Here is a 24,863-nt window from a genome sequence, read left to right as displayed (position 1 = left end):
GTTACCTTTGGATGAACAGGACCCCGTGGTGTGGAGGGCTGGATGAACAGTAGATGGTGGAGGGGTGCCCGTGGAGGGGTGGTTGAACAGTAGCTGGTGGAGTAGCGCACGGTGGAGGCTGGATGAACAGGAGCCCATGGAGGCTGGAGGAGGTCGACGGTAGCCCGTGGAGGCTGGAGGAGGTTGACGGTGGAGATGAACAGTATCCCATGGAGTCCCGTTTTACGGTAGGCCACACCCCTCCTGATGAACAGGACCCCCGTTTCGAACGTAGCGCTCCAACACAAGTCTGTTTCGTCCGTTTTGCGGTACGCCATACCCCCCGATCAACAAGACCCTCGTTTCGACGGTAGGAGGTCCGTTTCCTCCGTTTTGTGCTACGCCACACCCGTCCTGATCAAAAGGACCCCCGTTTCGATCGTAGGAGGTCCGTTTCCTCCGTTTTGCGGTACGCAGAACCCTCCCGATGAACAAGATCCTGTTTTGAACGTGGCCGGTCGAACACAAGGCCGTTTCCTCCGTTCTGCGGTACGCCAGGCCTTGTTTGCATCGCATGTTCCATCCAAGCCCTCCCGATGAACACAACGACGCATTCCGTTCCGTCCCAGCCGGTTGGCTCCCACGTGTTCCGTTGCCTCCCGATGAACACGACGCATTCCGTTGCCTCCCCATGAACACGACGAATTTCGTTGCCTCCCCATGAACACGACGACGATGCTGTTTCTCCGTTCCAACCCAGCCATGTACACGAGCCCTGGCCGTATGTATGCGCGAGTAGGCGTTCGAGACCCCGCCCGTATGTACACATACGTGGCCGTATTTTCTTTCTTGCACCCTGGTCGATGTACGTACGTGTACATGCTACGTGCACGCCTCTACTACGACATGTGCGCGCCTCTAGATCGACCAGTATATATGTATGTACACGTTCGCGACCAGAATGACAACGCTACGTATGCTTCGACCAGGTGGGTCCCGACTGTCAGGCACTTCCTTGTGTGCGAAAATGTAGCTGGTGGGTCCCAGCACTCAGGGGGCGAATCCTTGTTTTTTGGACGCACTTCCTTGCGTGTGAAGATGTAGCTGGTGGGTCCCAGCAGTCAGGTGGGTGAATCGTTTTTTTGCTCGGACGCACTTCCTTGTGTGCGAAGATGTAGCTGCTGGGTCCCAGCAGTCAGGGGGCGAATCGTTTTTTTTTTGCCCGGACGCACTTCCTTGCATGCGAAGATGTAGCTGGTGGCTCCCAGCAGTCAGGGGGGCGAATCGTTTTTTTTTGCCTGGACACACTTCCTTGCGTGCGAAGATGTAGCTGCTTTGGGCGGCTGGAGCAAGAAGACCAGAGGTTGAAGAAGCACTACGGCCGTTGGATGGACATCGTACGGTCAGTCGAGCTAGAATCATGCATATTGACTAAGTTGACAAAGTCCTTCGTCCCCGTCAACTTAGTAGGCCCACTATACTGGGTCCCAGCTAGCAGGGGGAGTATTCATTTTTTTGTGCGTAATAAGGAGGCACTTCCTTGCGTGCAAAGATATAGCTGGTGGGTGCGAGTTGTCAGCGGCGGTAACATTTTTTCGTGAATTACAGAGGCACTTTCGTTGGGTCCCAGATGTCAGGTGGAGGAATCATTATTTTGCGCGTAATGAGGCATTTCCTTGTGTGCGGCCGTGGACCCAGCTGTCAGCATCTCCACGTACAGTCCACTTCAGATGCATGTCGGTCGTTGACCACATTAACCACGCCACACCGAGAGCACCAGGGCGGTGGACGACGGCGAGGCCTAGGAAGGGAATGACACGGAGGCAGGGAAGACTCGGCAGTTGTTTCCCACGCGGAGGGGAGTATGACTATACGAGGGTTTACTGGTTCGTCTGCCATCGCCGGAAAATAACAGCAGGTGTGGGATTGTGGGTGAGTACAGGGATGGCTAGGGCAGCGATGGGAGTACGGTGGGGCGGTGAGGCCTGCGCGGCAGCACAGCCGGCCGCAGGGAGGAGGGAGCAGGCAGTCCCGCCGGCGCTTGTTTGAGCGGCTAGAGCAGGAAGAGCAGAGATTGAAGAAGCACGAAGGCCGTTGGATGGACATCCAACAGTAGGCCATCTGTGGAAAGCCTCAAATCTGTGGAAAACAGCATACAGGCCATCTGCCATTATTTCAAATAATTTACAGCCCATTTGCTAATTATTATGGGTTTTTTTGGAGCCCAAATTCTTTTGTTTAGCATTACAGCCCATATTGTGGCCACGGTTAAAAAATTATACGAAATTTTGCATATGCCGGTGCGGTCTGAACTATTTTTAATCCCGAAATTTCGAGTCACATTCAGACTGATTTTAAAAATAAATGTATATCAATATAAAATCCAATAAATTGTCCACACATAAAAATCAATGCAATTTAAAATCTCGAAATTGAAAAAAGATATTGGAAACTAATTGCCGGTTTGATGAGTTTTAAAAATGTACAACCCATTTCTCATTACTGATAGGTCATTTTCTCGGCCACCCGAATGAAGCTCTCCTCGTCTTGAAAGATTTGCAGCCTAACAGGCCTAATAAAACGACTTACTTGACAAATCAAAAAAATACTGGGCTAGCCATTTTCAGAAAGAAAAAAAACTATTGGGCTGGTGTGTGGTAAACATAAAAGAAAAGGCTATCTAGACAGGCAAGAGTGTCCCACACAGCCTAGTTAACACCCTACTTCCGTCTCAAAAACAAATTAGATAAATGCCACTCCAATTATGGCGATTCATAAAAATGCCACTGCGATTTCCAAACTTTGAAAAAAGCCACTGCAATTTTTGCAAACTTTGAAAAACGCCACTGTAGTTTGCAAACTTTGAAAAACGCCACTCCAGACTTCGAAAAATGCAACTAGAAATGGCATTTTTTAAAGTTTGGAAATTGCAGTGGCATTTCTCGGATACACCAGATTTGGAGTGGCATTTATCAAATTAACCCAAAACAAAAATAACTGCGCGAGCTGCTGGGTCCATGGTGTCAGCCGCTCGTTGTGCAATTCCCTCATTTATTGACTACGTTGACAATGGCATGGGACCCAGATGTCAGAAATCCACTAGGAGGAGCCATTTTTTATTGGCTTGAAATAAGGAGGCACTTGCTTGCGTACTGCCATGACCTTGGCGGGTCCCTGCTGTCATCCTCTCCACGTACAATCATCTCCTGATTGTGTACGCGTCAACTTGGTAGGCCCACAAGTCAGCCTCTAAACCCGTGGAGGACAAATACAACCCATTTAAAAAAATAGCAGCCCATTCCATATGTTCAAACGGAAAGTTCAACATTCAGAGCAAAGTAACAGGTCTGATCCACATATAAAGTACTGAACTTCCACGTTGACAACCATCATAGCCAAGTTAACTATCTACTCCCACTAATATTCTAGTAGCGTACAAGTACTAACTTACTCTTAGCTAACTAGACGATGCCGGCCGCCATCTGTGGAACACGCTAAACACCGGCACCAGCGTCCTGTGCCTCGCCTCGGACTTGCAAGAGGTGCGATAGGGCGCGTTGCTCGCGCGTGTTGGCCCTTTCCATGCCGGCGTGGTCCACCGAAGCTTCGGCTTCCAATCGGGAAACCCACTTGAGGAGTTGGTAGTAAAAATTGGCATCGCGAACGCGTGCATGCCCGACAGCCTCCAGGGCTATTTGCCGGGCACCGGCCTCCACGTAGTCGGCCCAGTTGCGGGTGCTCTGCTCGCGACTCAGAGCGTCGGTGCGCTGCTGCTCCATGTCCCGCTAGCGGTGCAAATCAGCGATACGCTGCTCCTCCGCCAGGCGGTCACGCTCCAACAACTCCTTCTCCTCCGCCAGGCGGTCGCGCTCCAACAACTCCTCCATCTCTGCATTGCCATCTAAAGACAGATAGAATGCTTCCTCCATCCGTCTGCCTTCCAGTGAAAAACCAAACACTAGTTCCAGCGGTGACCGCCTCCAGCGTCGCCTACCACGGACGGGCGGGGGCATGGCGGACGTGACGAGCGACATCGGGCTGGTGGGGGCTTATGAGGATATGGCAAGTTGGGTCACAGTGCCACCAGAGAAGGCCGGGAAACAGTACCTCTAGGCGGAAGTTAGAGAGACGGTCATCGGAATTCAATGCATAATGGCTTAGCGCGCCAGCTTGCCGTGGAAAACTAGAGAAACTGAAATTATGACTGTGCCGTCCCGTCCCGTCTGGGTCGCACGCCGGCATGGCCGTCAAACGAGTGCACTCGAATCATCTCCCTCCTTGTTAATAATGATTCCACGGATTTAAAAAGCCCGCAACAATTAAAACGCATCTTTTTTCGCATCAGTTAGTTGCCTTAATTACGGCCGGCTGCATGCAGGCACTCATAATCACTCGCAGCCAGTAGGCGGAGCAGCATGCAACGAGTCGCAGACGAGGGCACGCATGCATCCACTTAAATCGCTGGAATTAATTAGGCTTAAACTTATGCATGCCATTAATTATTGCCATGCCTTGGTCTTGCTGCTTTGCTCACGGTACTAATAAACCCGGACGGAGGGAGTACCTTGGTTGGTGACAGGTTTGAATTAATCCCTGCAAACTGGAAAGTAGGTACTAGTACATGGGTGATCCGCTATTTATTCGTGTAGGATCGAGTAGGTCGTTTCTTGAATTGAGCCCTACAAACTGGAAAGGAGGTAGTACGTGCGTGATCCGCTATTTATCCGTGTAGGATCGATAGTGTAGCTTGTCAGTTTCTTCAGAGGTAGGCATTTTTATTCAAAAAACTGCCACTTCGCATCTTGCATCGCAAATAAAACTGCCAGGAGCGCATTTGTAGGCTAGCTAGTGATCGATCAGTAACTTGTAAACACTGAGCGAACAGAAATAAGTAACTGTTAATGCATCTCAATGATTCACAGATCATATACAAATATGTAGCTCCAAAAGCAAAGATCAGCCACTTCAGATCTTGCGTCGCAACTAAAACTAACTAGTACGATTCCCATACATAGGATCAACATGTTAATGCATCTCAATGATTCACATATCATATACAAATATGTAGCTCCAAAAGCAAAGATCTAGAAAAAACTTCTGTTCTTCCTACTAACATGGATGCTTCTCTTGGCCAACATTCAGTACAGACTGAAAGACAAATTTGTTTGTGAAGTCTACAATTCCTCTTGCGAACGTAAGTGGTTTCACCAACAGCTGGAACCATGAGAATGAACCACACATGATGGAGGAACATCCACTGCAATATGATTTGGTCTTCTCTCGATCACACCGCGATCCTATTTTTGGAATACAAACTTTAACTTAGGCAAAATGATGCCCATTGTATAATCAGACCAAAGCAATGAAGCACCTAGTGTTGGCCAATAAATAGTACAGTACTACTTTTCTGCAGTCCATGAAGTGACTATCCAATCTTTTGTGTCTATTTTCAAATGGCACTGCATGCAGTGACTATACTATTCTCTTGTGCAGTTCAACCAAAATTGCGGACACTTGGTTTATTTGCCAAATAGCAACGGGAAGACATCTCTGTCTGCACAAATATCAAGCAGCTAGTAGACATATACCACACCATGTATTTTTTGTTTAAACATGTCTCTTCCGCTTAGCAGTTGTCATGTTCTGCACTGGACAATCTGATACAGTTATATTTTGCCCTAGACAATTTCATACTAAATTGATTTGGTAGTTCAGAGCAGAAATATAGCACCTATTCTTCATCAGACCAAAGATATCCATGTTCGCAGTGATGGAAGAGGTGAAATTGATACAACCGAAATTGAGCATCCAATCATTGAATCATGTCATGCACCTCCAATGTAGGTCCACCCTGCCAATAAATTCACATGCAAACCACTAGTATTACTATCTAATGACAGTACAAAAAGAGTAGCAAGATAGTAGCAAACCATGTACCTTTGTAATGAACAGCTCATAGTGCCACCAATTGGATATAAAGGTTTGGAAAAAAACATGCTCCTAATGTTGAACCAGTTGGACTTTTTGTGCAGTTCCACTAAAATTGAGCATCCCTGTTTGCATAGATATTGAAAGTGTGTTTACTATAAAAGTGGCACTAGTTGAAGCATAGACTCACAAATATAAGAATTCCAATTTCTTAATGGGAAAAGGTAGCAAGACTGAAAGTGCGTTATGTCGACTAGAGGGGGGGTGAATAGGCGATTTTTATGAAATCTTCACTCAGGAATTTGCCGGTGAGGAAATTCCTTAGCGAAGAACTATTAGCAGCGGAATAAGTACTCAGAAGTAAGCATGACAGAATACACGCATGGTCATCATGATGAAATGAAGACTAGCACAGAGTACAGAAAGCGTAATCACAGGATAACACAAGTGAAGACAAACAGACTGAAGAAATTGAACTGGGAAAATTGAAAAAGTCTTCAGTCAAAGTCTTCAAACACAGATATGAACAAACACTCAACACAGTAATGAGGAAATGAAAGAGTTGAGGAAATAGAACCAGTAGGTTGGTGAAGACAATGATTTGGTAGACCAGTTCCAACTGCTGTCTCAGTTGTACGTCTGGTTGGAGCGGCTGAGTATTTAAACTCGAGGACACACGGTCCCGGACACCCAGTCACTGAGCATGCAGCTCAGGACACCCAGTCCTCACCGTATTCTCCTTGAACTAAGGTCACGCAGACCTCATCCAATCACTCATGGTAAGTCTTCAGGCGACTTCCAAACCTTCACAGACTTGGTCACTCGGTGATCCACAATTCCTCTTGGATGCTCTAGACCTTGACGCCTAACCGTCTGGAAGAAGCACAGTCTTCAAAGGTAACAAGCGTCGGATCCACGCAGGATCAATCTCTTCAGTGATGCTCAATCACTTTGGGTTTGTAGGTCTTTGGGTTTGGGGTTTTTCCTCACTTGATGATTTTCGCTCAAAGTCCTCGGAGGATGGGTTGCTCTCAAATGACAAGTGTCAAGTTCTCTCGGAGCAGCCAACCAGCTAGTGGTTGTAGGGGGCGGCTATTTATAGCCTAGGGAGCAGCTCGACATGATAAGACATAAATGCCCTTCAATGATTATGACCGTTAGGTGGATAAGATATTTTGGGACAGCTGGCGCTCAGCACAGCAACGGTCGGAAATTTGACTCTCAAATTCCTCAGGGCTATCATGTTCGTCACAGTGTAGGTAATTCGCACTGACGAATTCCTAACTCCTCAGTCAGAACAAATTCATCAGCGACCAGAAGAACTTCGTCTCTGTCACTGAAGAAAGTGACTGAACTGTATGAGATTTCCAAAGGCTTCACTCGAAGGGATTGGTAGGTGTAGGATTTTGAGTTGAGCATCACATGGAAATTTTTCCTTAGTATTTCCTCGACCCCCTTTAGCAGTATGGTGTTTCCTATGACTCAAGAAAGAGAAAATGAAACTACGAAAACAAAAGTCTTCACGCTTCATGTTCCACAAATGAATACCAAGTCTTCAAGGTCACACCAATTTCTTCACTTTCAAAGTCTTCAGAAAGTCTTCAGAATATCAAAGTCTTCAGCTAAAGAACTTCATTTTTAGGGGTCGACTTTCTCTGTAAATATCAAACTCCTCATAGACTTATAGACATGTGTATACTCACAAACGCATTAGTCCCTTAACCTATAAGTCTTCAATACACCAAAATCACTAAGGGGCACTAGATGCACTTACAATCTCCCCCTTTTTGGTGATTGATGACAACATAGGTTAAGTTTTCAACGGGGATAAACATATGAATTGTATACACTGATATTGAGGAATTTGATTACAAGACATAGAAGAACTCCCCCTGTAGATGTGCATAGTGAGGAATTTGCTTTTGAGGCAATGCACATTTGAAGAGTTGAATCATGGAGATCTCCCCCTATATCTTGTAATTCATACACGCATTTGATATATAATCTGAAGAATTTGAAATGCATGATGAAATATGGTGCCTGATGAGATTCAGCTTGCGTGCAATGTCATTAATGAGGAATAAGCATGCAAAGCATAATGCAACAAAAGTATCAGCGCACCATCGGGTTTAAGATTACAACTCGATCCAAACAAAAGTTTCAGAAGAACGAGAGTTGTAACTTAAAAAATGCCCTTAATATAGACCCGCTTGAAGACTAACTCAGATTTCTCCCCCTTTGTCATCAAATGACCAAAAGGGTTGAAACTGAGGACTAACGCCCCTGAAGAATTTCAAGTCGATGGAGGAGCGCCAGCGTTGTCGGGGTTGTTTGTTGAAGCAGGGCCTGCCGCAGTGTCGTCCAAATCTTCATACTTCAGTGTCACGCGATGAAGAATAAGAGCTGGCCACCAAGGAAGGAACTTTGACCTTCTTGAATTTCTTCGGTGGAGGTGCAGACCAGTCAAATTCTTCCTTGAGACCCATATTCTTTAGATCTGCAGCGCTGTAAACATGAGAGAGAACAGCCCAGGTACGGTTGAAGGTTTCATGGAGGTAGTATTGGTTTTTATTCACTGCATTGTGTGTTGAGGTCATGTTGTGAAGAATTGAACCAAACTGACGCTTGACCCATTTGTGATTGTGATCAACCTTCTGATGAAGACTGAGGAGTAACTCACGGTCAGTCATCACCCTGGGTGCTGTGGCTGGAGGACTTTGCTTGGCTGAGGTATTTGCGGCAGAGTCATGTGTGGCAGAATCGTCATTGGTAGAGTAAGATGCAGCCTTGCGAAATTGACCATCCAATGGACGAATGCCTTCATCGATCACAGCAGCGGCCTTGCCTTTATCATCAGCTAATGAAACTGTCCGTTTGAGGACTTCAATGGGAGGCAAGTAGCAACCGTGGTTCAGAGTGTCAGCTTTGTAATTCAGTGAAGATCTTGCCCTGATGAATCTCATAATCCAAGGAGCATAGGGCTTCAGCTCGAATGGTGACATAGCAATATTGGCCAGAGTCCTCATGAAGAAATCATGGAAGTTGACGGGAACGCCATGAATGATGTTGAAAAGCATATTCTTCATGATGCCAACAACTTCTTCATCATTTGAGTCGTGGCCTTTGATGGGACTCATTGTCTTCGTCAGAATTCGATAGACAGTCTGAGGCACATAGAGTAATTCCTTGACGAGGAATTTGGTTCGTGGGGCCTGCCTTGGCTTCAAAGGCTTCATCAGCACTTGCATATAGTGATTTGAAAGTTCTGGTTCGTTGTAGATACAACGAGCATCATCAACTGGAGGGTTGAGTGGTAGAGCACGAAGCAATTCAGTTGCTGGTGCCTTGTAGCGAGTATTTTCAGACATCCAGTCTAATACCCATGTGTTCACGTCTTCAGCGTTTCCGGTGATGTGCAGGGTTGCATAAAATTGAAGAATGAGTTCTTCATTCCAGTCATAGATATCAATGCAGAAATTCAGAAGTCCTGCATCGTGAAGAACACTGAGGACTGGCTCAAAGCCGGGCAGAGACTCCATGTCCACATGAGGAATATGTGCATGATCGAAGACTTTGTCTTTGTTGAAGAGCACTGAGGAATAGATGTTGGCTTGGCTGGCAGTCCAGAAACGCCTCTTCCTTATGCGAGCAGAATCATATGGGTTATAGTCGGTGAAGAATACGTGCTCAGCAAAGAAATCTTCAGCCTTGAACTTCTATTTGCTTGAGAACGGATTCTTTTGCTTTGGCAGAGGGGTGTCTGTGAGTTGCATCACCACCTCAGGAATCGCGAGCTCAGGTTCTTCAGGCTGAGGAATTTCTTGTTCCTCAACAGGTGCAGTCTGAGGATCAGCAGCAGCAGGTTCATCAGCATTAGTGGCTGGAATTTCTTCATGCACAGAGAGAGTGGGTTGAGTTTCTTCAGAGCCCATTTGAACTGTTGGTGCAGGGGACTGAGGAATCTGTTGGATAGGGGTGAAAAGAGGAGTATTGGGATGCTGACTTTCCCAAAAGTCATCATTCATCACAGGTGTGGTGCACCCTATATCCACATCTTCATCTTCAATTTCCTCAACACCAGCCTCTTCTGCTATGAACTGAGGCATAGGTGAGGAAATGATTGGCGTTGAAGGGATTGCATCCACTTCAATTTCTTCATCAATCTACTCTGACGAAGCAGCAGAATGATGTTCTTCATCAGATCCGATTGGGATCTCATAGTCTTCTCCAAAAGGAACAAGGTCCTTTGATGGCATGGAGGAAATCGGAACAACATCAATTGGATTTTCGAGTGAGCTGGTCATTGGCTTCATTTTCTTCGCAACTGAAGAATTTGACACAGCTGATGCCTTCCTTTTCTTCACTGCAGCTCGCTCTGCAGCCTTGGTCTTCTTCACATCAAAGGGAGATGGAAGAATTGGAGTTGGTGTTGGCGCAGGAGGAGCTGAGGAATCTGGATGAATTTCTTCAGGCGCAACTGATGCAGTTGCCCTGACTTGTTCAGTTTCTTCAGGCGCACCACTAGTGGATGCCCTGGCAATTTCTTCAGCGGCTGGAATGGGATCATCAGCCCTGGAACTGGTATTTTCATCAGTAGCCTGAACTTCATCAGTGGTGCTGGCATGTTCTTCAGTCGGCTGAGCTGAGGCTCCAGCCTGAGGAATTTCATGTTGCGTTGGAGCAGCAACATTGGTAAATTTCTTAGTTAGGTTGACGAATCTGACTTTGGCTCCTTGCCAATCAGCATAATACGCATCGAAGTTTTTGTTGAGGTCTTGAATTTCAGTCTGGACTTTGAGAAGTTCCTCAGGTGTCATTCTGACAACGTTTTTCTTCAGGAACTTCTCCTTTCTGTATTGAGCTTTCTTGATTTCTCTAGCCTTTTCAAACTTCCATTTCTCTTCAGTGATGAAATGGGTCAACATATGACTCTGTCCAGGGGTCAGATGAAAATCAGGCATAGGAGTGTTTGGATCCTTGTGCCAGAGATCAATATAATCAAGGATTTTCCTCGGATCCAACAGCAGTGGCACAGATGTGCCTTTGGCTCTAGCGGCCCTTTCTTGGTGATCTCTGATGATTTCCGCAAGTTCATCATCAGAAGCTTCATCATCAGAGGGCACATGGAATGCGACATGTTTCCTCTTTGGACTTGTCCGAGGACCTCGTCTAGCTGTTGCTTTGGTCTTCAGCAGAGTCGAGCCAGATGATGAAATTGGTGCAGTTGAGGAACTTGCTGAAACACCGGAGGCAATCGAGAAACCAGCAGTCCTTTGACATGTAGCCAGATGCATATGAGATGAGGACTTTGAAGGAGCTGTTGAGGACTTTGGTGGAGCTGTAGCAGTGTGAGGAATTTGCCTTAAGGGCGCTGCTTAGGAACTTGGCCGTGAGGGCGCTGATGGTGAAGCACTTGGCTTACGAGCAGGCTTCTTTGGCATGGATTTCCTCGGTTTGACCGAAGCCTCAGTAGCAGTAGCAGTGGCAGAATCCTCATTGAATTTCTTCACTGCCTCCTTGGCTTGTCTTGCCAATTTAGCTTGGCGTTTAGCCCATTCTTCAGGAAAGTCCTCACCACGTTTGATGCTTGTGGGGTCAGCTACTTGGCCAGGTGCCAATGGAGCTCTTGGGCACGGAGGATTGAGGGCGAATTTCTTCATGTACTTTGGAGTCACATATATGTATTCCCTCCATTCCCTTGCCCATCTCCGTTCAATCTTCTGAATGCGCACCTTGCACTGATTTTTATTTTCTTTGCCAAATTTTGCTTCATCAGGTGTGCAATAGTCAGCATATATTTCCTCAGGGATTTCAAACACAGTCATAACCTCAGGTTTCTTTCCTCCTTTCTGTGGCTTCTTACCGTCTGCCATATTCTTCAGTTGAGGAATCTGAACAATTGAGGTCTCTGAAGAAGTATGCAGTTTTTCTTCGAGGAACGCTGCAAATGAGTTAAGTTGATGAGAACCTAGTGATTCAGCAGCAGACATGAGTACCTGTGAACAGAGTACAGGTGCAAGGAATTTGGAGAGGTCATATGCGTTCTGAGAAGGTTTTTCGAAAAGAACAAGTTTTGAGGAATTTGACCAGATGAACCTTGAGGAATTTCACTAAGCGTTCTTGTCTTAGGTTCCAGAGTTGTATAGATCGAAGATCCACACAATTAGGGAATCTTGAAGAAAATGATTGCTTAGAGAAACAGTTCAAGATCATATGATGTGTGTGGTGTTCATATGTGTGAAGATTTGAAGAATAAACACCTTTGAAGATTTTCAGGAAAGCTTGAGAATCAAGGCGAGTAATAAAAGTAACTTTCAATTACCCGGAGTGAAGAACACGATGAACTGAGAAGAACAGATGGGAAGTTCGTCAGGTTAGATCTTCCTTGCCCTAACAAGGCGGAGGAAGACAGCTACGGCGGCGGCGGAGTGAAGATTTCCGCGGTCGGCGTGAGTACGACGCGACGAGGTCGAGACAGCGAAGCTCTTCCTCACCGGCGACGATGGAGTAGCGGCGGCGCTAGGGTTTGAGGAGCTCGAGCGGGAGAGAGAGGTCGAGCGGAGTAAATGAAGTGAGGAAGGGGAGAGGGGTATTTATAGACACGGTGAAAAACTGTTCGCCCGAAGATTTGGGACGAACGTGCCCCTGCCCTTTCTCCTTCACGCGACATGTGTCACCCACGTACTGTGTAGTGGAGATCGTGTACGATCGTGGGTGAATAGAATAATGCATCGTGGAATGCGGAACAGTTTGAGCGGCAAAACCGAAAATTTGGATAAGATTTGTTTTAAAGTTTCGTTCGCAATTTCTTCAGCTGACCAGGACACAGTGAAGATTTTGAACGAGTTTCAAATAGAATGCACATGAAGAATTTGTGAATAGATTGGGTTGAGTATAGCATAGAGGGGGAAGGGTCCGATCACATTCACTTAGCAGAAAAAGCAATTTGAAGAAATAACTATAAGTGAATGCTGTAGAGGACATAAACTCATATATATATATATATATATATAATATATATATATATATATATATATATATAGTCAATGAAGAAAAACGAAGGAAACGGTGAAGATTTTGCAAAGTTGAAGAATTTCAAAATTGAGGAAAAACTCAAATTGAAGATTTTCAACTTTTTGTGGTGGCGTGACCCACCGTATAAGAATGATGATTTCAGACACCGCGTACAATTGTCATAGGGCTCTGAGAATCAAATTCTTCATTAGTTTCTTCACACTTAGAGTGTTATTCTTCATTGATTGAAGAAAAACGTTTCTTCATGTGTTGCACATCTAAGTCATCAATTTTGCATAAGTGTTAGCATGTGGGTCCTTTTCAAAGAACATTCGAAGAATCTAAGATATTTAGCTCACACCACAACTTGCTAAATCTCTTCTCATCCAAGGGCTTAGTGAAGATATCAGCTAGTTGTTCTTCAGTCTTCACGTGCTCGATGGAGATGTCGCCCTTCAACACATGATCACGAAGAAAATGGTGACGAATCTGAATGTGCTTTGTCTTCGAGTGCTGAACTGGGTTTTGAGCAATCTTGATGGCACTCTCATTGTCACAGAGGAGAGGCACATTCCTCACGTTGACGCCATAGTCCTTGAGTGTTTGCTTCATCCAAACAGTTGAGCACAGCAAGAGCCAGCAGCAATGTATTCAGCTTCCGCAGTGGACAGTGATACACAGTTCTGTTTCTTCGAGGACCAACATACCAAAGATCGTCTGAGGAAATGACAAGTGCCAGAAGTTGACTTGCGGTCCACACGATCACCAGCATAGTCAGAGTCAGAATCTCCAATGAGATCAAAAGCAGAGCCCTTGGGATACCATAATCCTAGTGTTGGTGTGTAAGCTAGATATCGAAGAATATGCTTCACAGCCTTATGGTGTGATTCCTTCGGTGCAGCTTGAAATCGGGCACACATGCAAACACTAAGCATTATATCTGGCCTAGATGCACATAAGTATAATAAAGAACCAATCATGGAGCGGTATACCTTGTGATCAAAGTCAATACCATTTTCATCAGTGCATAGATGGCCTTTTGTGGGCATAGGAATTTTGACGCCTTTGCAATCTTGCATGCCGAATTTCCTCAGTACATCTTTGAGGTATTTCTCCTGAGATATGAATATGCCATTGCGCTATTAACGAATTTGAAGACCAAAGAAGAATTTCAACTCTCCCATCATAGACATTTGATATTCTTCACTCATCATATAGGCAAATTCATCACTATAACGTTGGTCAGTACAGCCAAAGATAATATCATCAACATATATTTGGCACACAAATAGTTCACCATCATAAGATTTAGTAAAGAGAGTAGGGTCGAGTGAACCGGGTGTGAAGCCATTCTTCACGACGAATTCCTTCAATGTATCATACCACGCCCGAGGGGCTTGCTTGAGGCCATAGAGGGCCTTATTAAGTCTAAAGACTTTGTCAGGATTCTTTGGATCTTCAAAACCTGGGGGTTGAGCAACATATACTTCTTCCTCAAGCTTACCATTGAGGAATGCACTTTTTACATCCATTTGATATAAGGTGATATCATGATGGTTAGCATAAGCAAGTAATATGCGAATAGCCTCAAGTCTAGCAACAGGTGCAAAAGTTTCATCGAAATCAATTCCTTCAACCTGTGTGTAGCCTTGAGATACCAGTCGTGCCTTATTCCTTACCACAAGGCCATTTTCATCTTGCTTATTGCGGTAGATCCATTTTGTGCCAATGATATTATGCTTGCGAGGATCTGGACGTTTGACCAGTTCCCAGACATTGTTGAGCTCGAACTGATGTAATTCTTCTTGCATAGCCTGAATCCACTCCGGTTCCAAAAATGCTTCATCTACCTTAGTGGGCTCTGTGATAGAGACAAAAGCATAGTACCCACAAAAGTTAGATAAATGTGAAGCTTTTGAGCGTGTGAGAGGACCTAGCGCTTCAATGTCATCGATGATCTTGTCAACTTGTACTTCTTTTGCAACGCGAGGATGAGCTGGTTGTCGTCGAGGTATTTGATCATTTCCCTCAGCACCATTGTCTTCAGCATTATCTTCAGGTGCGTCAGCTCGACGTTCTTCGCGTACTGGAATGAATTCTTCAGCAGATTCTTCAGTAGGAATGACATCCTCAGTTGCCTTGAATTTGATAGAATCCTCAGGTGCTGGTTCATCTAACACAGAAGGTAGGTGCTCTCTTTGCGAGCCATCAGTTTCATCGAACCACACATCTACAGTTTCAACAATCTTGTGAAGAGCGATGTTGAAGACTCTGTAGGTGTGCGAGTCCTTTCCATAACCAAGCATAAAACCTTCATGTGCTTTCGGTGCAAATTTAGAATTGTGGTGAGGATCTCTAATCCAACATTTTGCACCAAAGACTTTGAAATAACTCACATTGGGTTTCTTGTCAGTGAGGAGTTCATAGGCCGTCTTCTTGAAGAATTTGTGAAGATATACTCTGTTGATGATGTGGCACGCAGTATCAATTGCATCAATCCAAAAACGATGAGGCGTTTTGTATTCATCAAGCATAGTGCGAGCCATCTCAACAAGAGTTCTGTTCTTGCGCTCCACGACGCCATTTTGCTGAGGAGTATAAGGAGCAGATAACTCATGAGTAATACCAAGTTCATCAAGATAGTCATCAAGACCGGAATTCTTGAACTCAGTTCCATTGTCACTTCTGATGTGTTTGATCTTCGCACCAAAGTTGGTTGAAGCCCTCGAGGAAAATCGTTTGAAGACTTCCTGCACTTCATGTTTGTAAGTAACAATGTGTACCCATGTATATCGAGAGTAATCATCAACAATGACAAAACCATATAGAGATGCAGCATTAGAGAATGCTGAGTAATGATTAGGTCCGAAGAAGTCCATGTGAAGCAATTCGAATGGATGAGTAGTGGTCATGATAGTCTTCGCTGGATGCTTGGCCTTGGTCATTTTTCTAGCTTCACAGGCTCCGCATAAGTGATCCTTGAGGAATTTGACATTCTCAATGCCAATGACATGATTCTTCTTCGCAAGCGTGTGCAAATTCCTCATGCCTGCATGACCAAGTCGTCGATGCCATAGCCAGCCTTCTGAAGCTTTTGCAAGTAGACACACGGCTGGTTGTGGTCCTGTAGAGAAATCAACAATATACAAATCTCCTCTCCTAAAGCCTTCGAAGACTTTGGAATTGTCAGCTTCCATAATCACAACACAGCAATACTTGCCAAAGACAACAACCATATCAAGATCACAAAGCATTGAGCCTGACATGAGGTTGTATCCTAAGGACTCAACAAGCATGACTTTGTCCATGTGTTTATCCTTAGAGATCGCAACCTTACCAAGACCCAATACCTGACTTTTGCCTTTGTCAGCAAAGATCATATGCTTCAGATGTGACGGTGATAAGGGAGCATCCATCAAAAGATTCTTGTCACCAGTCATGTGATTTGTACATCCACTATCGAGGACCCATTCAGTGGTTTTGGGTTGATCATCCTGCAGATGAATTAGTGTAACTCACAATCTCATATGCTTCATCAGTGAAGAATATGATATCAAGTTCATCAGATGAATTTCATCAAGCGGTAAACAGATATAGCAGTAGGAGGACGTGTGAAATGAAAGTTCATTTCATCATGGTTAGCCTGCGTCCTTTCGGGCATTTTTGTCAGGTCCCCAGCAAATTCTTTAGACGTTAAGGCACGTCTGGAGACCTGACCCTGCAGAAGAGATTAGTTCTTTTTCTTCACCACCCACATCTGAAGGGGTGGCAAAGAGTTCATCACTCTGCGAGCACCATACGAGAATGGTGGCATAGAGGCCAAACCATTTTGTTTCACATAAGAGGGGTTAGGGTAAGCATATGAATAAGCAGAGAAATTCTTCGAGGACTTATGAACATAATGATTTGAATAATAATGTGCATATTCGTAGCCCTTAGCTCTACCCTGCGAAACATAGTTGTTAGCACGATGATAATCATGTGAGGACTTTGATCCATTTGAGGAATTTGATCCACGTGAGGAATTTTGTCCGTATGAGGACTTGGATCCATATGAAGAATTTGGTCCATATGAAGAGTTTGATCTGGGGTTCCTATTCTTCACAGGTGGTGTCATGAGGGCATTCACCTGAAGACTTTCAACATAACTTTTGGGAACCCAGATTTTCTTCATAGGGGAACCGTTCCTGCAGTTTGTCCCAACATATCTAGCAAATACTTCACCATTCTAATTTTTGAACAATTTATAGTTGGAGTCAAATGACTCATCAGAAGAATGAGGAGATTCACATGTGAAGCCAGATAACTTGGATGGATCAACTGGAGGTCCCTTTGCAGCAACCCATGAGGTTTTGGGGTACTTCTTAGGCTTCCAATATGTTCCATCAACATTAAGTTTCCTCTCAAAGGCAATACCCTCTTTCCTAGGGTTTTTGTTGAGGATCTGCTTTTTGAGCACATCACAAAGAATCTGATGCCCTTTGAGGCTTTTGTACATGCCTGTCGTGTACAGTTCCTTCAGCCCTGCATCGTCAGTGATACTAGCAATGTCCTCAGATGCGGAATTAGTGATAGCAGAGGCAGGTGAAGAATTTGTAACAGTTGAAGCATTTGAACATTCAGGTGAAGAATTAGCAGATTCACGTTCAATGCATTTTAAGCATGGAGGAACAAATTCTTCCTGAGAAGTGCTGATTTGTTGAGCAAGTAATGAATCGCGCTCCTTCTGAAGATCTTCATAACTCACTCTTAGGTTCTCAAGATCTTGCTTTCTTTGAAGAAATTCATAAGAAAGTTTCTCATGATCAGATAAGAGAGTGTTATGATGACTTTGAAGGTTATCAAACCTAGACTGAAGTCTCTGAAGATTTTTAGTCAGGGCTTTAGTGCGATCCATTTCTTCACCCAACATGTCATCACTTTTGTCTAGCATGTTTTGAACCTTTTCAAAAGCCCTTTGTTGTTTTACAGCAATCTTAGCAACTTTAGAGTAGCTGGGCTTGAGATTTTCATCAGATTCATTTTCACTAGATTCAGAGGAGGTGTACTTGAGTACCTTCGCAACTTTTGCCATGAAGCAATAGGTGGGAGCGTAGTCATCATTATCTTCATCAGGCTTGTCGATGGAGTCAGTTTCTTCAGTGTTGAAGATGGACTTGCTAACGAAAGCAGTAGCAAACCAGACTCGCCACACCAGATTCGGATTCTTCAGACGCCTCCTCTTCCTCATTTTCCTCAGATTCAGCTTCAGAGTCCATTTCCTTGCCAATGAATGCCCGAGCCTTCTTAGAGCTGCTCTTCTTGTGAGATGAAGACTTCGAGGATTTTGATGACGAAGATTTTGATGATTTCTTCTTCTTCTTCGCATCATCAGAACTGTAATCCTTGTATTTCTTCTTCTTCAATTCCTTTTCCCACTGAGGACAATCTTGAATATAATGACCAGGTTTCTTGCATTTGTGGCACAGTCTTCTCTTATAGTCACTTGATGAGGAATCACTGCTTCTTGAGGATTTTCCAAAGCGACCACGTCTTGAGAACTTATGGAATTTCTTCACGAGCAGGTGCTAGCTCCTGGCTCAATTCTTCAGGATCACCAAGGCTACTACCAGAGTCCTCACATTCAGACTCAGACACAACCTTGGCCTTCAGGGCACGTGGTTTGCCATAGCTCGAACCATAGAGATCTCTCTTTTCAGCAAGCTGGAACTCATGAGTATTTAGCCTTTCGAGGATATCGGCAGGATCAAGAGACTTGTAGTCAGCCCGTTCTTGTATCATCAGACCCAGAGTATCAACTGAGGAATCAAGCGATCTCAACAGTTTCTTCACCACCTCATGGTCAGTGATGTCAGTGGCACCGAGGGCTTGAAGCTCATTTGAGATGTCAGTGGGGCGATCAAAGGTTTGTTGGACATTTTCATTGTCGAGTCTTTTGAAGCGGTTGAAGAGATTCCGAAGAACATCAACTCGAGAGTCATGCTGAGTTGAGACTCCTTCATTCACTTTGGACAGCCTATCCCAGATAAGCTTAGCAGTTTCCAAAGCACTCACTCTTCCATACTGTCCTTTACTCAGATGGCCACATATGATATTCTTTGCTTGAGAATCGAGTTGCTTGAATCTCTTCACATCGGTAGCGTTCAGTGAGGGTGAAACAGAGGGAACACCATTTTCCACAACATACCAGAGATCGTTGTCAATTGCCTCGAGATGCATTCGCATCTTGTTTTTCTAGTAGGGGTAGTCTGTCCCATCAAAGGTAGGACACCCAGCCGAGACCTTGATCATACCTGCGGTCGACATAACTAAAACTCTAGGCGGTTAAACCAAAATCACACAGAACAAGGGAGTACCTTGCTCTGATACCAATTGAAAGTGCGTTATGTCGACTAGAGGGGGGTGAATAGGCGATTTTTATGAAATCTTCACTGAGGAATTTGCCGGTGAGGAAATTCCTTAGCGAAGAACTATTAGCAGCAGAATAAGTACTCAGAAGTAAGCATGACAGAATACACGCATGGTCATCATGATGAAATGAAGACTAGCACAAAGTACAGAAAGCGTAATCATAGGATAACACAAGATGAAGACAAACAGACTGAAGAAATTGAACTGAGGAAATTGAGAAAGTCTTCAGTCAAAGTCTTCAAACACAGATATGAACAAACACTCCACACAGTAATGAGGAAATGAAAGAGTTGAGGAAATAGAACCAGTAGGTTGGTGAAGACAATGATTTGGTAGACCAGTTCCAACTGTTGTCTCAGTTGTACGTCTGGTTGGAGCGGCTGAGTATTTAAACTCGAGGACACACAGTCCCGGACACCCAGTCACTGAGCACGCAGCTCAGGACACCCAGTCCTCACCGTATTCTCCTTGAACTAAGGTCACGCAGACCTCGTCCAATCACTCGTGGTAAGTCTTCAGGCGACTTCCAAACCTTCACAGACTTGGTCACTCGGCGATCCACAATTCCTCTTGGATGCTCTAGACCTTGACGCCTAACCGTCTGGAAGAAGCGCAGTCTTCAAAGGTAACAAGCGTCGGATCCACGCAGGATCAATCTCTTCAGTGATGCTCAATCACTTTGGGTTTGTAGGTGTTTGGGTTTGGGGTTTTTCCTCACTTGATGATTTTCGCTCAAAGTCCTCGGAGGATGGGTTGCTCTCAAATGACAAGTGTCAAGTTCTCTCGGAGCAGCCAACTAGCTAGTGGTTGTAGGGGGCGGCTATTTATAGCCTAGGGAGCAGCCCAACATGATAAGACATAAATGCCCTTCAATGATATGACCGTTAGGTGGATAATATATTTGTGGACAGCTGGCGCGCAGCACAGCAACGGTCGGAAATTTGACTCTCAAATTCCTCAGGGCTATCATGTTCATCACAGTGTAGGTAATTCGCATTGACGAATTCCTAACTCCTCAGTCAGAACGAATTCATCAGCGACCAGAAGAACTTCTTCTCTGTCATTGAAGAAAGTGACTGAATTGTATGATATTTCCAAAGGCTTCACTCGAAGGGATTGGTAGGTGTAGGATTTTGAGTTGAGCATCACATGGAAATTTTTCCTTAGTATTTCCTCGACCCCCTTTAGCAGAACGGTGTTTCCTATGACTCAAGAAAGAGAAAATGAAACTACGAAAACAAAAGTCTTCACGCTTCATGTTCCACAAATGAATACCAAGTCTTCAAGGTCACGCCAATTTCTTCACTTTCAAAGTCTTCAGAAAGTCTTCAGAATATCAAAGTCTTCAGCTGAAGAACTTCATTTTTAGGGGTCGACTTTCTCTGTAAATATCAAACTCCTCATAGACTTATAGACCTGTGTATACTCACAAACGCATTAGTCCCTTAACCTATAAGTCTTCAATACACCAAAATCACTAAGGGGCACTAGATGCACTTACAAAGACTGTTTCTAACCACCTGTTTGAAGGAATAAATAAAGCAACAACGTCTGATGTCAGGAAGGCATACATAGTTTTTTCTGAAAAACTGAGCCATTCCTGACCTTTCCTCTTCTTTTAAGCAAATTTTGTGCAGTTCTACTAAAATAAAACGCCATCACTGCCTTGACAATTCAGTGACACTGTACAAAAGGAAATGACTTAAGATTACATCATGATGTCAGGTATGTAGTCGACAGCATTAGAGACAAACATACAGACCTCCTCCAATAACATAATGAACATTAATTTTAACAAAGGTGTGACTAGCTTTACTGGGATAATTTGAGTGAACTCTACACCCTCTGTTCCTTAATATAAGACGTTTTCGCGGTTCAATTTAAAGTACCCAAACGTCTAGTATTTAGAAAAACAGGTAGTAGTTTTCTTGAGCACATATCTGGGAAAGCTTGCCACACTTTATTTATGTCCATACTCTAATGCAACACCATTCCAATACTACAAATATACATTAATCCAGTGGCTATTGCAACAGTAGAGTAGTTAGTTTATTACAGGGTACAGTACAATGGTTTTACTGAACAGATTTCAATAAACTCTAGCACTAGAAGGTTTCGATAAGAATTAACAATGCAAATGTAAAGGTAACAAGTTTCAGCATTGGTATACTAGCTATGCATGAGCATTAAACCAAATACAAAAGTCTGAAGGTAACTAGCATTATTAACGAATGACAGTATAAAAAAATTGCAAACCATGTACCTCCAAGGTAAATATCATTTTGAACTCTGCTATCCCAATCTTGATAATCGATCAAACATAAAAACTTGATTGAACGAAACAAGAGAACAGCCGGAGGAGGAAGTGCCCACTCTTGACCTTTCCTCTTGTCTTCATAATTGTTGTGCAGTTTAACCAAAATAAAATGACATCAGCACCTTGGCATTTTGGTGACAATGTACAAAAAAATTAACTTATCTCATGAAATTGAGGTATGTAATCTATAAGCATTAACAGTGCAAAAATTTGAAGGTAGTAACAAGTTTCATCGTTGGTATACTGACTATGCAACAGCATTAGAATGCCTTAGCTCAAAAATCTTTAATACATCCACAATCAACAGCTAACCCTGAAATAATCCAGTGACATTAAATGGCATTGCTTAAATTTATCGGTGGCATTAGACTGAGAGTAGCATTAGTTAAATGTGGCATCACTTTCGCGGTAGCATTGCTTGACTTGACTACTGGCGTTATACTAACAGCAAAAAAAGTGGCAATAAGAGCATGGGAGGCCCATTCGGACAGTGGGTGCACTAGTACGATGTACCTCCACGGACACAGACTGGTGAGGGAGGTATGGTTGCCTAGAGCAACAAATATCCAGGTAGCATATGTGGATTACATCCCATTTTTGTTCTCTTTATCCACCTTTTTCTTATGTGAGGACAACAAACCGATCGACCTGGTCATTCTCTATTGCGTTGTCATGCCTTTCTACCCTTCTTCAACCAAGAGACAAGAGACTCGTTCCTTAGCTACTGATTTTTTTCCTTTTCAACCTAGATGCGGGTTCGATGCCTACTCTCTTTGACAGTACAGTCTCCCTTCCCTTCCTTATTCAACCCAGACATGGATTAGTCTGCATGAAGTGGGGTTTCCTTTAATAGTGCAAATTATGGTTTTCGCCTGCATGGCCAGCAGAGCAGAGGATAGCAAATTGGGAAGATGGTGGAGTGGAAAAAGATCTACATGCAACGACATGGCAGATGGGGCAATAGAACAAGGGTATGGTTCGAAAAGAGGTAGCATACCTGAGGGTCAGCGGGAAGTGGCTTCGCTCATGGTCGTCGTCCTCCGCACACACTACGGCAGCGAGCTTGGGGACGGAGGCCATCCCGCGCGGGCGCTAGATCTGAGAGGATGGCCTTGTCGTCAGTGCGTGACCTCGCTTGCCGACGACGAGTGCGTCAATGCTGCACGTCCTTTTCTTCCCCGGTGGATCTGCGACCACCGGTGAGGAGGGAGAGAGAGGCCGTCTTTCTTAGATCTGGAGAGAGGGTGGTAGTGTGAGAAGCAAGTGGGCAGCCCTTAGCAAGAAAGCACTGAAGCTCCAGCCTATATATCTTTTTTATACTACTAGTACTGGAGGTGGAGTAGTGGTAGAGTAGTTTATATTTTCTCTGCATACAGTACCAGTTAGTCGTGCTTCAAAACTGAACGGCACGCCATTAAAAAATAAAGGTCGATAACTAATGCGACACCTCGAGCCAACACGGCCAGATCACATTTTGCATGATAAATTACACACCATGTTTCATTGACATGTGGTCCTGTTCCAACATATCAGTGAGACGACGGCGAGTAGTAGTATTTCCGAACGGACGTGTAGGCCGGGGCGCCTCTTCATGAACCATGGCAAACTGGAAACCGTCCACCGACTCTTCGCCTTTCCCTCTCGATTTGGAACTGCTGTCGCACGCTCTTCCTCTCCCTCCATTTTCCTTCAGCCCACCCTTTCTTCTGCCATTGTTCGATCGTCTTCTCCATGGAGGGAACAGGCCGGAAACGACCCCTTATTCTTGCCCTGATCTGAAAGGTGACGTGATGGAGGAACTCATTGATCGGTGCGACGTCATCACCTCGGCTAGCATGGCAGGTTCGTTCAAGACAATTCTCGACTCAACTAATAACATCATTACAAGGAACCCAAGAGTCAAGGAGCGGTTTGATCTCCCCTATCTTCTTCGCCGTGACCCTGATGACTGGCGCCGGGACGACGGAGGCCTCGCCCTGTGCAAGTAGGTACCGCTTGATAATGATACGTATGATGTTAAGATGCCATCGCTTGAGGGTAAGGCTTGGGCAGGCGCAAATGGAGATTGGGTTGTTTACATTGGGTCCAACTGCGAGTGGGAACTTGTGAATGTGTACACTCGTGACCGGGTTCCACTTCCAAAAATCTCAGCATACTGCCCAGAGGTTGAGCACACCGGTATTGTACGCACGTTCAAATACGATCATGGTGACTATCTTCTACGGAAGATAGCAATTTGTCGAGTTCCCAACCGCTCTTGAAATTACAACAACTATGAAGTTGTTGTTATCTTCGACAAGCTTGTTGTCGTCCTTCGTGGTTTGACTGGATGGATATTGCTCAAAAATCAGTTTCTGTACACGGATGGGTACTGTGATGCAATTCAATACGAGGGCCTTGTGTTTGCTACCACCACTCGTGGCACTGTTTTTGCATGGAATCCTTATGATTTCGGTACGTTTGTCTTCCACCGTAATTATAATTATTTCATCCACATGCATGCGGGTTAGCAAGTTTCCCTTTACTAATTAACCTTCTTCTTGTGTTTCCAAGGTCCTGTGAACATTCCACCACCCATACTTGAAAAAATTTATAACCAAGGGGGAGATGACGATGGTGATGATCACGAGCATGAGGACGAGCAGCGCCCATATACTTTGTGGCGCCTGGCAACTAATTCTGATGGATCACTTCTTCTTGTGTGTATACAGCCCACTGATGATGTTACTACTAAGGAAGCAGGTGTAGTCTCCCATGGTCGCACTCTCCGGACCTATTCCAACACCCGTTGCATGGTATTCAGTATGGATACTAGTGTGCTAGCGCCAACTCCTTCTCCCTGGTACAGAATTGATAGTCTTGGAGAAAACTCGCTCTTCCTTGGACAAAACTATCCAATGATGGTGAAAGGCGATCCAACTGCTGTTGACACAACATTACTACCATTTATGAGAAGCAACTATGTCTATACCTCGGACATTTGGGTGGTTCCCTACCCTGGTACTGATAAAGTAGGCCGCTTCAGCCTGGATGATCAGTCCTGCATTGGTCTCGAGATCGACAATAGATGGCATGTCCCAGAGAATCACTTGTGGTTCAAAGCAAGCGTTTCCAACGCCGAGGAATGGTTGAGTTGAAGTTCATTTCATTGCTTGTTATTTGTTGTGTGGTGAAAACTTTAGTATTTATAATATATCCTTGTTCTCGATGTGGG

Source organism: Triticum dicoccoides, chromosome 2B (genome assembly GCF_002162155.2).
Source record: "Triticum dicoccoides isolate Atlit2015 ecotype Zavitan chromosome 2B, WEW_v2.0, whole genome shotgun sequence".
NCBI classification, from domain to species: domain Eukaryota; kingdom Viridiplantae; phylum Streptophyta; class Magnoliopsida; order Poales; family Poaceae; genus Triticum; species Triticum dicoccoides.
This window is presented reverse-complemented; position numbering follows the sequence as displayed.